This window comes from Nymphalis io, chromosome 9, assembly GCF_905147045.1.
Source record: "Nymphalis io chromosome 9, ilAglIoxx1.1, whole genome shotgun sequence".
NCBI lineage: Eukaryota > Metazoa > Arthropoda > Insecta > Lepidoptera > Nymphalidae > Nymphalis > Nymphalis io.
Window position 1 is genome coordinate 2001186 of NC_065896.1, and position 18250 is coordinate 2019435.

An 18250-nucleotide genomic window follows, 5' to 3' on the forward strand; every position below is an offset into this window, starting at 1 on the left:
TTTTTTTATTACAAATATAATAATAATACTACCCATACTAAGGAGCTCATTTCGGTATATGATTTGCTTATGTTTCAAATCGACAACGATTTGAATTTGGATAAATTAGAGTACCTTTTTTAGTACAGTGTGCCTAGTGGAGAGTTTTTTTCAATTATTTATTCAATAGCGTTGAATGAAGACGCCGTCTAAAAAATAATCGGATTTCCATACAAATCTCAATCAACGCCTAGTTCTACGCTGCTGCGTGTTTGAGTTATTTGGCTTCCAATTTGTAAAAATAAAAAAGTAAGGTAAGGTAACTTTACTATAAGTCAGACAGCCAAGGACAAATAATAAAGTGCTCCCTTATTTATAAATTCAAAGAGTTGTCAATTCACAACGCATCATGGTATGGTCGCAGAGGCGGTCCTAACGTTACTTATGACAATATTGTGACCATAAACATGACAATTTTTATAGTAATTGAGTCCGCTAGCTCCCTACCGGGCGTCCCATGACGGCTACATTTTTATTAACTTTACCAACGGTTGCATTTAAATAACATTAATATATATATATATATATATATATATATATATAAATATATATATATATATTACCATGTAGTAGGTAGTAGACGGGCTTAGTGTAAGCCCGTCAGGGTTACCATAAATTTTAGTTTAGTTCTTAATTAGTTCTTAAGGTGAGTGGCGTATTGGCGTAATGTTTAATATTTCTTGCAACGCCAATGTTCACGGGTTATCCGCCTACCAATATTATAAAAAGATAGTAAATATCAAATTCAGTAAGATAATACATATCAAATTGCTCTTTAAAAGTATTTTAGTAAAAAAATATTATCCTTTTTTCTAACCAGTATTCTAAGCCCATTGTGATAGTATTATATTAAAACTTAACTTTTTTCTAAGAAAACTTTTATAACAAAATGTATTAAAATCTGTACATCTATTCTGTAAGTACAAACTCGAAATTGATCGTGGAACGTGATCGTTAAATGTCAGAAAGTGATATGTGACTTTGGATGTAACAATTATAACATTTTAAAGCTACGTATCAAAATAGCGTAACACAGTAAGTCGGTTTTCAATATTTTACAAGTGTGTTATGAAGTGAATTCTAACAGAAGAGCACTACTGTCCTCTGATTCTGGAGTAATTGAATAACAAACGTCCCATTACACAACCAATTATATCGATAGGTCCTGCACTCCTACGTAAAGAGTGGGAAATGGCACATACGTCCTTACACTACTTTTATGTCAGACTTGTAATAAATTGTATTAAATTGTATTTTACATATAAGTTTACCGAAAAACGAATTCTGAATTATATATTTAATTTTTAAAAACTGAGTAAAAGGCATATCTGACAATCAAAGACCTTTAGGGCGTATCACTCACTGGGCCACTTGTTGAATTACGAGCTTAAGTGCCCTATTCTTATAGAATCTTTTTTTTTTAATAATTTATCACGAATTTATTTACAACCTAAATGAATAAAGACTATTTATAAATATATTTCAAAGATATCAAAATCATTATATTGTACAAAATAATTATATACAATAATTAACATAAAAATATAGTACTTAATTACTTAAGCGAAGAAATAGCACGTAGATGTGGAAGTGGGCCAGTCATGTCTCCAGGCGCATTGATGGAGGCGACACGTGTTTGAGTGGAGACCACGCTTAGACAAACTATAGATCCAACTAGCATGTTATTGCCTACATATTTTTTCACCTTATTTTCATTATTTTTATTAATAACATTAAAGCGAATACACTGATGACACAAAGAGAAATTCGCTTTTAACTAAAGTCCTAACTAAATAAGGTCGTTAATTTATTAATAGTGAACATTAACGTTAGTTAAAACACATTCTACATATGCAATGAAATGTACCAAATCAGAAATGTTTAAATTAGCTAAAGTGAAATTTCAAATTTGAAATTCCAAACCGTTAATTATATATATCCATTAAACCAGTTGCTGTTTAACTAAATACGATTTAAGTTTACACAAATTTAACCAAAATTTTGTTATATTATTTTGACTGTAAACATTGCTACGTATTGGCCTCAAATGGAGCCAGCGCAAGACAATAACCAATGGAACGAGAGAAATTATTTGGCAATCGACAATTCAGTTGCGCTTTACAAACTTTTTTTATAGGTAAAAATGGAAGAGCAAAATGGCCAGGGCAAGTCGTTACCACCGCCCATAGACATCGGCGCCATAAGAAATGCAAATTTTCTCTTACGTCGTCAATGCACCACCAACTAATATACTGTGTGTCTCTAGATACACTGATTGAGGGCTCGTTATTCCAACCAAAACAAAGCAATGATAAGTATTGCTGTTTGGCAGTAGAATATGTGATAAGTAGGCGGTACCTACTCAAACCACCAGATAAAGTCTCTCTCCATCGATCTGCTTTGCTGGTCTAGTGACTAGCTCACAGGCTACAGACACTAAGGTTCAAAATTTATAGAGTAATTCTCACCAGGCCGGAGTCTAGAAGGCAGTATTTACAATTCCATGCATCGAAAAACATACACAGCTAAGAGTTCTACAACTCTGAACTCTTTCTAGTCTTGTCTCATTTTCCGTTCTATCGGATAATGAGCGTAAGAAACTACACCTTGGCTTGCACACTCAGTTGTACACTCCCTCGATACGGTAGTCAAAAATCGTTTAAAGTTCAAATTCAAATCAAAAAACTTCTCGCTTCTCTAACAAGGAATAATAAGTATGAGGGAAAACACTAAATCTTTATTTATAAATATTACATTTATTATAAATCTTATATTTTCATGATATAAACTATACAGTGTGTTTTATAATTCATAGACAGGATTCAAAGATAATTTATTTAGAAAAAAAAAATCGAAACTTTTAATATAGACAGCTTAGTTGCGCATCAGACAGGCGTGGGCCGTGCAGTAAGATTTATAAGTAAGCAGGTTAAGAGCGGAGTGAGAGCTTAATAATTTTTTTTATAGAATAGGAAGGCGGACGAGCATATGGGTCACCTCATGGTAAGTGGTCACCAAACCCTTAGACATTGGCATTCTAAGAAATGTCGACCATCGCTTGCATAGCCAATGCGCCACCAACCTTGGGAACTAAGATTTTATGTCCCTTGTGCCTGTAATTACACTGGTTTGACGAAAATTCATATTTATTTATCAATGAAAGTATGTTTTTTAATCCAACAAAAACCTTTGTATTACTCATTAAAGCTACTTTTATAAGCGCGGCCTTCGAGATAAAATGTAGCCGTTAATTGTATCCTGTTAAATGATTACCTTCAAATTTCGTGTTCACAACAATTAATACAATTATTGGCTATGTTACTTTTAAAAAGATATATATTATCTTGAATATATATGATTGTCAGTACACTTAACACTAACTGAACCTGAACCACGTAGCAGTATAAGTACTCGCTTGTGCGATAACCTTATATTATGAATATATACATCTACTGAGGTATATATATCTAGTACCTCAGAATTATCTAGCTTATTATTATTAGTTGAATATTGCTCGCACCTTTGGGATGGCTCCGTTAAGTACCTAATGGAGGCCTTGGACCGGTTGCAGCGACGTGCAGTACGCATTATTGGCGACGTAAAGGTCACAAACACCCTTGAACCTTTACAATTGCGTCGCGAGATAGCAGCACTGAGCGCTTTCTATCGTCTGTATCACGGCGAGTGCTCTGAGGAATTATTCTCTCTAATTCCTGCTTCCCCCTTCCTTCTTAAGTCCACGCGAGCTGGTTCTCGATGTCACCGCCTAACTGTGACATCAATTCCATCGCGCATAAAGAAATTTGGCAACTCCTTTCTTTGTCGCACTACCAAAGAATGGAATTCCTTACCAGCTCACGTGTTCCCCTCCTCTTACAACCCGGGTTCCTTCAAACGAGGCGTGAAGAGGCATCTTGCGGGCCGGCAAGGCGGGGACGGCTAGTACAGAACATTCTTCCCGACTGTACTGGCCGTCGTCGCGTTTGGACTCTACTACCACTTACCATCAGGTGGAGTAGAGTTATTTGCCATCCCGGGGCATATAAAAATATAAAAAAAAGCTATTATCTATAAGTATAAATATTTTCGAACAATTTGGTTTTCCATTACAAAATGATTTTTTAAGTTTTATTAAAGATTGCGTTATTTTAATTTTCATTTTTTAAATAAACGAAACTGCAGTTATCATTATTTTTACGCAACTACTTAAAATAATGAACATATTTATTCATATTAACACCATGTTAGTTGAACAAGCTTCGCAAATAATTAATGACAAACAATGATAGGAGATACAAATGGATACTGTGTGCTATCCTAAGAAAATATATGCTATCGTGGTCTTTTATTACAACTTCTCACGAGGAACAATTCGGCCATACATTATTTTCGTGTAACTAAATATTCACACAGCGCACGCTTTCATCGTGAAATTTTCCGTTTTAGTGGACAATTTTTGCAAATAGGTGCCGTAGTCTCGGAAATTACTTTCCGTATACACACAAAATTAAAAAATCACTCATACTCTTTATAATATTAAAGTAGTTTTATATTATTAAACCAAATACACGAAGAAGTCAAGGGGTGCTAACAGTAAAAGTTAGAATGCATTGCAATTTCGAACTTTTATCGAATTGTATTTCCATATCGTAGCCCAAGGTTGCACTTTGTGAAGTACTATATACTGCACTACTACTGTTATTTTTTTTTTCATACAGTGTAATATGGGATGCGCGATCACACTTGATCGTTATAATTTCGTTTTATTACATATTCGCTCGCTTTAAATTTGTTCTCGGGTAACGTAGAAAACGTTCGTTTAAATAATTTTATAAAAAGAAAAACTTGTATTCAATTAGCTTTTATCTTAACGTCAAGTTGGATCGTATCAATATTAGAACTGGATATAACGGCTTGTTTTTAAATAATAATAATAATAACCACACCGACGTATCTTTACGTTGCCGACGTGGTGGGGCTTGTGCGCTTCAATGATTCTTAGGGCTATGCCAATAGAGCTACTCATGCTGGATTGGCCTAAGATGAGAAGACAGACCAAGAGAGATACAACCCAAGCCAAGGTGGAACAGCGTACGCCGAGGGCTCCATGACTAAGGGGGTGCTTAGTCGTTAGTATGCGAACTTTAGAGACAAGGGGACCTCTAATTTAATTTACCCTTATCACAGTGAATGCAGGGCTCTGCTGTGATTGACTTTTATGTCCCTAGCTACTCGTGTGAATAATATGATAACTAGGTCTAAAACTAAAAAATATATACAGGCGAACGTGCCATCGTTAGAAGAAGAGTCCACGCAGACTTCTAATTCATCCTCCAAATCTTTATTCCCATCAATACCCTCTTCATCACCAATTTTGTTTGCATCTTCATCAAATTCATCATCAACCGCTGCTCAACTGGCAGATGTTGCACAGGAGACAAATTTTGACAGTGAACCTGTGCCCACTACCAGTGGCGTAAAAAAACGTAAAAAATGGAGTATGGAAATGAATAAGTACATCCTATGTACCTACCTATATCTTACAAATTTAGAATCAGACACAAATTTATATCTTTCTTCATTACATATAAAATTTATAGATAAATATCCACATATGGAAGTAAGCAGACAGAGAATTGGTGACCAACGTAGAGCTGTTATACAAAAGAAATTATTATCGCAAGAAACCATTGATCAGATTTACGATGAAGTTAGATCAGAATTGCAAGTAATCCAAACTCAGATTCAACAAAACGCTGCAAATCTTAAAACATCCCTTAACACACTAACAGGAAAACGTATGAAATGGACAAATGAATGTAATGAAGCAATTATTAGGATTTATTTCAGAATAACACAATTAGAGACTAATAAGACCGCTTATAGAAAACGTTTGTATGAAGAGTTTATAAACTTATACCCAGAGTTTACACACATTACTGAGCAAAGATTAGCGGATCAACGAAGGGCAATAATAAATAATAAGTATATTAAACAAGATAGATTAACACTGATTAAACAACAAGTAGCAGATGAATTACATTATACACACACAGTAACGGAATATACAGATAATGAACATTTACAAACAACAGAACAAAGTAATATTACACAGTACGATGCATTCAAATCTAATTCAGAAACAAACTCACAAGCTAGGAAAATGCAAAACACTACAGTTACATGCACTGATTCCGTTACATCAAACCCTATCGATGAACAAAACATAGAGAGTATCACCCACGATCATGATATGGAGCACTTCAACAACACGCAATCAATGCTAAATACTACCTTAGAAGTAAACACTGAAATAGAGAACACATTCGTACATGCTCTAGAACATTTTCGTGATACTGAACCAACTAGCAGACCATACATTCCTAAACAAAGGACTTCTAAAAAGTTTTCATTAATAATGAAATACATAGATACGATGATACTGACAAAATTTGTAAACACTGATACTGATTTTATCACTCTACAGACAATAATTTACTGTGCCGCATGGACAGCAGCTAAATGTAATGGGGCCAGAATGACATTCTCAACACAAAACAATCATCAAAACAAATCATACAGAAAACCTAGCTGGCAAAGAAGATTAGAAAATAAAATAAGGAAATTGCGAGTCAATATAGGCAGGTTAACACAATTTATTAGAGGAAATAGAAACCGAAAAGTAGTAGCTGCAGTAGAACTCATAAAGACACAATATCAATCACACGCACAATAGGAAAATACAAACACGCATATGGAACACTTCTTAGATACCTTAAAACAGAAACTCAATGCAGCAGCTAGTAGACTTAAGAGATATTTGACGTGTACTGCCCGTAAAATAGAAAACAAAACATTTGCTAACAATGAAAAAATCTTCTATAGAAATTTATTATCTAATTGCAAAGATAATGAGCAAAATCTAGAAATACCTCCCCCTGAAATATTTCGACAATTCTGGGCTAAGACATAGGAAAACCTCATAGAACATAATGAACATGCACATTGGGTTAACGAAACAACTACACATATTCCTGAGATGGAGTTCAAATTCATACCAATAGAACCATTTATAGATGTCATCAAACGAATACACAATTGGAAATCCCCAGGCTCAGACAATATTCACAACTATTGGTACAAGAAATTTAGTAGCATACACTCATACATACATAAGTACTTAAATACATTCATTCAGTCACCACATTTACAACCGAAATATATAACACATGGAATCACATACTTAGTACCTAAAGATAAACATGATAACACAAATCCAGATAAATCCCGACCAATAACTTGCTTACAAACCATATTAAAAATTTTATCAGCTTGCATAAGTGAAGAAATATACAAACATATAACTAAACATAATATATTAGCCGAACAGCAAAAGGGGTGTAGAAAAAATAGCCAAGGTTGTAAGGAGCAGCTCACTTTTGATGCAATCATTTTAAATAGTGCGGTAAAATCAAAAACAGATAACCATACTATGTTTATTGATTATCAAAAAGCCTTTGATTCAGTCCCGCATAGCTGGTTATTGTATGTCTTAAAATTGTATAAAATAAACGCAACCCTCATATAATTTCTTCAAAATTCGATGCAAAACTGGCAAACTGTATTAAAAATAAAACAATCGTCCATGAAATCTCTAACTACTGAACCAATTCGTACCCAACGAGGAATTTTTCAAGGAGACGCTCTGAGCCCCCTCTGGTTTTGCTTGGCCTTAAATCTTCTTTCACTCTTGTTAAATAAAACCAATACAGGATTCACACTTTACGGTAAAAACACCCAATATATTTTATCACACCTCATATTTATGGACGATATAAAACTTTACTCCACTGACAAAAACACGCTGCTGGAGTTAGCAAGCATTACGGAACAGTTCTCAAAAGATATTCATATGAAATTCGGAGTCGACAAGTGCAAAATTCTGTCAATCTCGAAAGGAAAAATCCTTAATAATAGCTACACACTCGAAACTGGTGAACAAATTGAACCAATGGATGAACAAAGCACATATAAATACCTTGGTTTTAAACAATCTAGGCAAATACTACAAACTACGACAAAACAAGAACTGCTTACAAAATTCTCGCACCGATTAAATCTCGTATTAAAGACACACCTTAACTCTAAAAACACAATAAAAGCTATTAACACATTTGCCATACCCTTACTTACGTACTCTTTTGGAATAATACAATGGTCAAAAAGTGACATAAAAAAATTGCAGCGAACTATAAACACTCACTTCACTAAATATAGGAAACATTATCCAAAATCTTGTATTCAAAGGCTCACACTACCACGCAAAGAAGGAGGAAGGGCATTAATAGACATACACAATTTAAACAATAAGCAGATACTCTCACTCAGAGCATACTTCCATGATAAATCATAACACTCACCTCTACATAGACACGCAACAGAAATATGTAGATAAAAACCTTACACCATTAAACCTACATGACAAAAACACTCAATTAAATGAACATATCATCAATACACAACAACAAATGTTGGCATGGGCTGAAAAACACTGCATGGGAGGCACCGAGCCTATTTGAACCAACCCCACGTCGACAAAGAGAAGTCGAAAGAATGGCTCAAACGAGGTAAACTGTTCCCTGAGACCGAAGGTTTTATGCTCGCCATTCAAGACCAAATAATAGCAACTCGTAACTATAGCAAGTACATAATGAAGGATCATAATCAACCTACTAACTTATGTAGACACTGTAACGCAGCCTCTGAAACTATTCAACACATAATGGGGGCTTGCAAATCTCTCGCACAGATCGATTATAAGCATCGCCATGATCAAGTGGCTGCAATCATACACCAACATCTAGCATACAAATATAAACTTATAACAGAAATGAATCCGTATTACAAATATAAACCGGAAAGTGTATTAGACAATAGAAACCACAAAATCTACTGGGATAGAACAATAATAACTGACAAAACTATCTGTTATAATAGACCAGATATTACCGTTCATGATAAAATCAATAGAATCGTTTATCTTATCGATATAGCCGTTCCTAATTCACATAACATACAAACCACAATATCTGAAAAGTTAAATAAATATCAAGATCTCGCCATAGAAATTAAAACGCAATGGAAAGCACAAACAGTACACATAGTCCCAATAGTCCTATCATCCACAGGTATCGTGCCAAAATCCTTGACACAAAGTCTGAACACCTTACAAATGCCAACATATGTCCTCCATATAATTCAAAAAGCCGTAATCCTTAACACCTGCCGTATCACCCGAAAGTTTATATCATCATCCACTTTATCATCAACGCTTTTAATTTAAGCAACACTCCTTAACGCTTGGCTGCAGCCCGCGTTTTAGGTTTAAACCCTTCGAAAGAAGAGAAACTTTAAAAGTTAAATAGAAATAATAATAATAATAATAATATCCTGGGACATTTTTTATACACGGCCATCTGATCAAAAAATTAAGCTTATACAAAGCTTGTGCTATGGAAACCAGACAACTACTATAATAATATACTACATATACTACTTTTCTTTTATAAATACATACTTATATAGATAATTACACCCAGACTCAGGACAAACAGACATGTTCATGCACACAAATGTCTGTCCTGGATGGGAATCGAACCCACAACCTTCGGCGTCTATCTTTTTTTTTTTTTATATACCATCCACGCCAACCGGCTCATCAAAATAATAGTTCTCTTAACGCAACATATTTCGTTAGACTCAACAATGGAAGTCGAAGATGTGATTTGTGATTCAATTAATGAAATTTCTAAGATTTTAAATTGATAATTCAGATGATGATCAATCATGAGATTGAATCAAAAGACGACTAAATGGCACGAAAGGTAATTATATAAAACTTTTTTTTTTAATTCCATTTTGTTTAAATGTAATTAATAAGATAAAAAAAAATACTATAATCAAATAATATATGAGAGCTAGCATAGGACACTGCAACTTTGTCTTTCTCTTTCTGATGAAAATTTACAAAAACGTAACCATTATTTACAAACGATTTTTAACATCATACAGAAAACAAAATTAGCTTTTAATTATTATATGATTCATTAAAATATACTATGTTTACATACTATGTAAACATATGTATACATCTAACAATTTCATACTTATTAAACTTAGCTGCCGAGATTACAAATCGATACCATATTACACTTAGCCGACGAGAGGTTGCGGCCAAATGAGTAGCAGCGTCCCAAACTTTCTTATATAATTATCTTTAAAATATTATAACATAGCCGATTTTTGTAGACAGATCGTCATAATGAACGTACGTTTTTACTAAAGTAAAATAACAACTTTTTAGATAATATAACACGCCTTTGAAAATAATCCGATTGCCACCTCTAAAAATAAAATATATAATTGTAAAAACATAATGCTTAAATACTCTTTAAAATGAATTGTAATACATTTTCATAAAAAAATGAACTTAATTGTTCAAAAATGTTAAAAAAATATTCAGCTATATTTTGTTGAGCAGCCCAAGAGTGCAGTAGTTCTCTATTAATAATTGTTATATACAATTGTATTTCGATTATATATATAAACAAACATAAACACGCGTGTACTACATATTACGAGATAGATACTAAGAACTAGAAAAATACATTCGTCATAACATATACACAAAACAATAGTAAGTATTGTACAATAAAAATAAATCAAACAACAACAATCTTCAAGTAACTTTGAATCCAAACCCTAATCACTTTTAAACAGTATTACAACTGCGTTTCTCCTAACTGTTAACTTGTGACACTTGCTTGCACTAAAGGAGGTCCTGACTGACATTTTAATTACAAAACTTTGAAATTTAGCCTACGTTTTAGACTGTAGAAAATTCTAGAATCAAAAACAGTTAGGATTTCAAAGCGTTCCACGGAAACAAATAAATTAAAAAAATCTTCTAACATACCGATTTTGTATATTAATGGCATACCATTCGCAACGAAAAAACCGTTTATAACTTGTATTGGAAACTCGACTATGGCGCCCAAAGTGGGACAACTTTTGAATAAAAATATCTTTAGTAAAACCACCAAGTATTCAAATATATACATTTTCTTAAGCCACACAATAAATTAATCCCCTTATAATTTTTATGTGTTCATTACAAAAAAAAAGTTTGATTAGTAGTTAAAATATTATTAGCTTATATTTAAACTTTGCTATTTATAATAAGCGAGGCGAAAAAAATTGAGATATTTATATAGCAAACACATATCCGTCTTAGTAAGCGAATCAATACCGCAACAAGATTTATTGACATTAATATTTTCAAAATTGGAATACATTTTATTCAATATAGTAATACCGAGGCCCTAACATTTTATATATGATGCATATCAAGTAAGTAAAACAAAACCGATTTATTCTATATAATAGATTGTACAAAATCGCAAACAAATATTTATAAGGCATATTTTATTCCTTTCAAAAACTGATAAATTGTGATGAGGACTTGAAACTACCATGGAAACATGCATTTCTTAGTATTTTATTATTTTAAATTAATAATAACTTATTATACTCTTCTAAATTTTCGTTAAGTAGATTATAAATATAATATTATGTAATTAGCTTCCATGCTTTTGCCATATATCATGAGTCTTAAGTGGAAACTTAATCGGCTTATGTTGAATTTAATAAATATGTATCGTATATAATATTTAATTATATAATAATAACTTAAACCTTTAACTAAGTATCTTTAATTAAGTATTGTCTTTATTATTTAAACTTGATAAAGTAATTGATAAAATATGTGCGGTTGATTATTTGCAACGTCCAGGTTTTCTAGCATTTTTTTAACCTGTGCGACTTGATTATGCTCTCCCAAGTTTTAAAGATAAAATAATAAAACGCACGTATTCTACATATAAACCTAACATTTTATAAATTGTTTCTAACAAATCTGAACTGTCTTGGAGTTACTGCGCCATTTAACTTATAATTAAATAATTATTACAATAAACATTGCTGTTAATTATATAAACTGTTCCCTATTATGATATTTTTCCATTTGTATTAAAACGCCTTATTAAAAATAAACCATTAAATAAAATTTTTCACCTCAAAATAATTAAAAAAGTGACCGACATTTTGAATACAAATATCATTAATTTATGAAACTTGTCCATCTTCTAGACTTCACTCTCCGGTTCAATGTAATAATAATAAGGAAAAACAGTTTGATATTTAATTAAAAATGGTTGAATGAATCAATGAATCTAAAAATATCATATCAAATAAAACATATCAAAGCAAATAAAAATGTGTTTAAAACTTACCACAAAATATTATCACAAACACAAACAAAATGTTTTTGTTCAAAACACTTCGCAACACGCCAATAGTCCAACTTTATACCGAACGTAACATTAAAACACTTGTCCACGAAATGCACGTTCGTTCAGTTAGAGATTTCACGACGAACTGAAACAATTTATATCTAGCCTACGCAGCCTCCTTCCAGCCTTTTCATGTTCACTTCCAATTAAAACGTTATTATTATTAATTTTATTTATTCAACAGTACAGTAACAGCCTGTTAATGTCCCACTGCTGGGCTAAGGCCTCCTCTCCCTTTTTTTTTTGAGGAGAAGGTTTGGAGCTTATTCTACCACGCTGCTCCAATGCGGATTGGTAGAATACACATGTGGCAGAATTTCAATGAAATTAGACACATGTAGGTTTCCTCACGATGTTTTCCTTCACCGTCAAGCACAAGATGAATTATAAACTCAAATTAAGCACATGAAAATTCAGTGGTGCTTGCCCGGGTTTGAACCCACGATCATCGGATAAGATTCACGCGTTCTAACCAATAGGCCATCTCGGCTTTATTTATTCATTTATTTATTCATTTCTCATATTTTATATATTGTCATTATTTTTACTAAGGACGGTGAAAATTTGAGCCGAAATTGTCTCTTGGACAGAACGCGGGAAGGCAATTTGAAATGAATGAATTATCAGGTACCCTTTCTTTTGTGCTTGCCTACGTCACATAAAGAACTTATATGCAAAAGTTTATTTTTAGCATCGGTTAAGGATGTATAGTATGTCAGTCAGTCTTAAAATTTATACAATATATAGAAGTTTATAATTACACACAAGTATATTTACTTATTTACTTATATAGAATATAAGTAAATAAATTATACCTTCTCCTCAAAAGGGAGAGGAGGCCTTAGCCCAGCAGTGGGACATTAACAGGCTGTTACTGTTTAAAATAAATAATAACATAATAATCTGAAAAATCAAAAGTAAAAAATTCATCGTCCAATAACCAGCGGTTCGGAAGCGAGCCTAAGACCTAAGATGAACCGGTGAAAGAAAGAAAATACAGCTTGTGATATCGAGTATCCTACCGTAGCAAAACTAGATTAGGTTTTGAGTTGTATTTCAGCGAAGTGTCACTCCCGCATCGAGTTCACAAACGACTACTTTAAACTTTCACAGTTTCGAGCTAGAGTGCTTTAACTATATACATCTTCTAAATTATTCTGATATTCAGAAAATCGAGTTAATTAGAATCTCATCAAAAACATAAATGTGAAATGAGAGTAAATAGTTCAACATTATGATATATGCCTTTGTTATTGACTTCAACGAAAAATGAAGTGAGATCTAAATGGGTACCAAGTTCAATGGTCAGTCCTGAAATTTATTTATAACAACATAAAATATTTTATAACAACTTCTTATAACTTAGGATAATATATTAAAGCCTAAGGTCTGACTTGGCTAGTTCTTATATACGAATTATATTATAACCTTAATAATTATTTAGAAGTAATGATCTTACACTATTGATGTGCGATAAATATTGAAATAATAATTAATACAAAATCCCAGTTAATAACGTAATAAATACGAAAGTCGACTATACTCTTAGTTATAAGTAGTTATAAGTATTAAAACTGACACGAGGGATCAAAAAAAAAAATTAGGAGTAGAGTAGTTAGGAGTAGTATAGAGGATATATTCACGTGACGACCTTAAAATCCACATAAAAACCGGCTTTCATTAATTTTGATTGCTGATTCTTACATTACAGGCACTGTAAGTGTTCCTAATAGAATCAATTAATTGAAAAATTTACTTGTTTCTGAATTATTCCGTTGTATTCACCCAACTACCTATCTGGATGCCAAATTTGAATTTTCTAGGTCATCTGAAACTGGGCTATAGTTTAGATCTATGGGTCAGTCAGTGATAAAAATGACGATTTTGGAGGTTAATATCTAAATAACCGTTTGAAATGTGTTTATGAAATTTGGAGCACATATGTATCTCGCAAGTCTTAATATATAAGCCAACTTTGACATGTTTATGTGAAATATTTTTTTTAATTATGAGGGGGTCAAAAGTGGCTCCAAATGGTTCGTGTAAAATTACACACGGTGCTGCTCGTCAGTTCTGTTAGCTTGAACTTGGCTTGATACGGTACCGCGTTTCTAGACCAAAAATATTGGGCATGCAAGTGTTAATGATGTTATTGTGGCGATGATTAGAAACGGTAGTGTTTAAATATTTTATACAAAGTCATTTTTCTTTTTCTCATGAAAAAGGCTGGATGCTATAAATTTAATGTTTGTGATAAGATAAATGATATAGATATATATACTTATCTATATAAGGACATATATAAGTATATAAGTACAAATAAAAAGTATTATATGAAGTATATCAGTGGCCAGACCACAAGTTCCATAGTACAAGCTCTACTTAATTTGGAATCAGATGACCGTGTGTGAATAATGTACCAGGATATATTATTATGTTATATAGAGGTCTGTTTATCATTAACCTAATTATAAAACCTATAAGATAATTTGCTATGTAAGATAGCTTATGATACGATGGTTTTGACATGCCATAAGGATAAAAAATCCTTAATTTATTAATTTTAGATTAAAAATTACTACAATTTTTTATCTGAAATAGATCGATTGCAATAACCGTTCTTTTTTGAAAGACATTACACAAAAAATGAGCACACACACAAAGTAACAAAACAAATATATTCGCTATTAAATCACATACATATTTTTTTCTGTAGACCACATTCAAGGCACACAAATACAATTAGTTACATCTAAGTTATCGTAAGCAGTTTTTCATTATATTACTAAGTAGCTCTGCCCGCGGTTTCACTCGCGTATAACTTAAGAAAATCACTAAGAGTAGACTTTTTTTTATAGAATAGGAAGGCGGACGAGCATATGGGCTACCTGATGGTAAGTGGTCACCAAACGCCTTTAGACATTGGCATTATAAGAAATGTCAACCATCGCTTACATAGCCAATGCGCCACCAACCTTGGGAACTAAGATTTTATGTCCCTTGTGCCTGTAATTACACTGGCTCACTCACCCTTCAAACCGGAACACAACAATATTAAGTATTGCTGTTTTGCGGTAGAATGTCTGATGAGTGGGTGGTACCTACCCAGAAGAGCGTGCACAAAGCCCTACCACAAGTAGATAACAGACTTATAATATTCTAACATATACAACATTTTCAGTTTTATTTTCGTGAGATATTAGTCTTTATTCGGTTTTTGCCACACCCGGATCTATATAGAGCAACATACATTCAACGTTCCCTTAAATATATTCCGACATACTTGAATGTCTTTCCCTGTGCTTTATTTATTGTGACTGCAAACGATACCTTCACAGGAGATTGTGTCCTTTTAAAAATAAAACGTAAATCTGTTTTTTTTAATAAGTACTTTTTATCAAATAACCGACTAACGGGTTTATTTTTCGCCCAGAAAATCGGAATTGCGATTCAAAGGGGAAATGCTGCTAGCATTCGTGCCACCATTCCACGCTGTCACGATTTGTACTATTTTTAATTTTTATTTGTGTTTATTTAAGGCTTTACTTTACTTGTCAAACTAACCGACTAAGTATAAATTTAACAAAACCGTGAAACTAATTTATATGCGACAGCGAAACTAAATTATTTACTAAGTTATTACTACCTAACCTATAAACTTAAATATGTAAATACTACTTAATCTCTGAAACTAACCATTTTTTAACTTTGTTTTGTTCCTATAAACTTTCCATCATCATCATTTTACAGACTATCATTTATAGGTAGCTTAAATTTCAGCCAATTCAACTGAACAGTTATTTTATAGCAATTTTATCGAATAAATGTTCGATGTGATTCTTTAAATTGACATAACTTATTATTTATGAACCGATTGAAATAAAAAAAAAACAGTGAATTTTAAGTAAAGTAAAAGTAAAGGCCTCCGGTAATAATTTTACTCATATAATAATAATAATGTCCTCCAGACCAATTTCGGCCACGGCGGCCAATATCAAGAGAGAGCCAACTACGCAGGAGATATTATAGTGTGTGCGCAAACACAGGCGCACTCTCTATTCCCTAACTCTCATAATCCGATAGGACGGCAATCCGACATGACTGGAAAGAGTTCAGGCGCAGGACCAACGGCTTTACGTGCGTTCCGAGGCATGGGAGTGTACACACTTCCAACTTCCAGACTCCGGGCTGCTACTGAGAATTTTCTGACAGAAAAACCCAATAACTTTTTATTGGCCCGACCTGGGAATTGAACCCAGGACCTCCGGGTCTGCGGCCTTATATCAAGCCACTTTTTTTTTTCTCGCAGTGGAAGCCTTCAGAAAGGTACCCGGGTTCTATGGGGGTGGAACCGGGTTATGAGGGATTCTTACCCACTAAAACCACTGCGATGGCCGTCCTCAGCACGGATCGGAGAGGCTGCGGGATCGTGTTAATATAACGCATCCGCGGCCTCTCCCGTGCTTTGCTCCACTCGTGACTCGGTGGAGCTCTCATCAGGGGGCGAATTTCGCCCCCCCGCACTCCTCGCTAGTGCGTACGGCAGCGCGAGCCCATCACGGCTGCCGTCCTCCACAGGGCCGTCTGAAAAAGGACACGTGAGGCCCCACCTCACGCATCCACGGCCCCAGGGTTACGCCCTATCTTTTAAGCTCCGGGCGTCTAGGCTATGGGAGGGCCAAGACGACGCCGTCGTCGTCTCCGCCGAGCAGGATCGGCCCTTTCCCGTTCCCGCTCCACCGTCTCCTTCTGAACCATGACGGTCTCACAGATGGCCCTCCACGCCGATTCCCTGCATCGCCGACACGATTGCTCGCAGGAACAAGTCTTGTCCGACTTCACGGACCAGGATCTCCCTCTCCGCACTCCACGCGGGGCACACTTCCAACGTATGCGAATCCCGATATATATATCCCGATGCGGTGTCCCGGTCCGCACCACAGTGGTGACACAAATTGCCTTCGATTCGCGTCCGATCTTACACAGGTATTCTCCAAAACAACCATGACCGATCATTACCTGCGTAAGTCGGAAGGTGACTCGTCGCTTTCGCCTCATCTAGGCTTCGAAGGCTGGCAGGATCGCTCCAACGACGCGTTTGCGTGTGTACCGTTCTTTACAGAGACGGTCGCGCCACGTCGCAAGAGCCCTCCGGTTTTCCTGCCGCTTCAACGCCTCGAGCGCACTCGAAGTGGGCGCGCTTTCACTGTTCTGGCGGAGAATGCGGGTCTGTTGGTAGACCCTCGCATATCCGCCAGAATATTCAAGGGCAGAAAGCGCGCTAGGACGGTTGCCGCCTCGTAGGATATCGTGCGATATCCCCGCACTATGCGGATGGCCACTCTCATCTGCGAACTTTGGATCTTAGTCCTGCATCGACGGACGCCCGATAGTCTGTGAGACCAAACGGGTGCCCCGTAGAGGGCCATCGATCGCACGACACCGGCATAGAGACGGCGAACTTCCTCCCTCGGTATATCAAGACACTAGACCAACGAGACAGTCAATTTTACTCATATATCTTCCATGTACAGACAGCAATCAGTTACAGATTTATTATATGTATAGATATTGAACACAAATATCATTACAAATAAAAAGTCGTAATTATTTTAAAATTAAACTTACTGTATATATTATATAAAATTTGAATGTTATATAATAATAAAATGTGTGATTTTTTTTATATATAACACTATGTTAGTGTGATAGATATTATAATCAATGAATTTAAGTTACAATAAAAACCACACGAAAAAAGAGGTCGCAGAGCTTTATATCGGCCACCAAAATTAATTTAG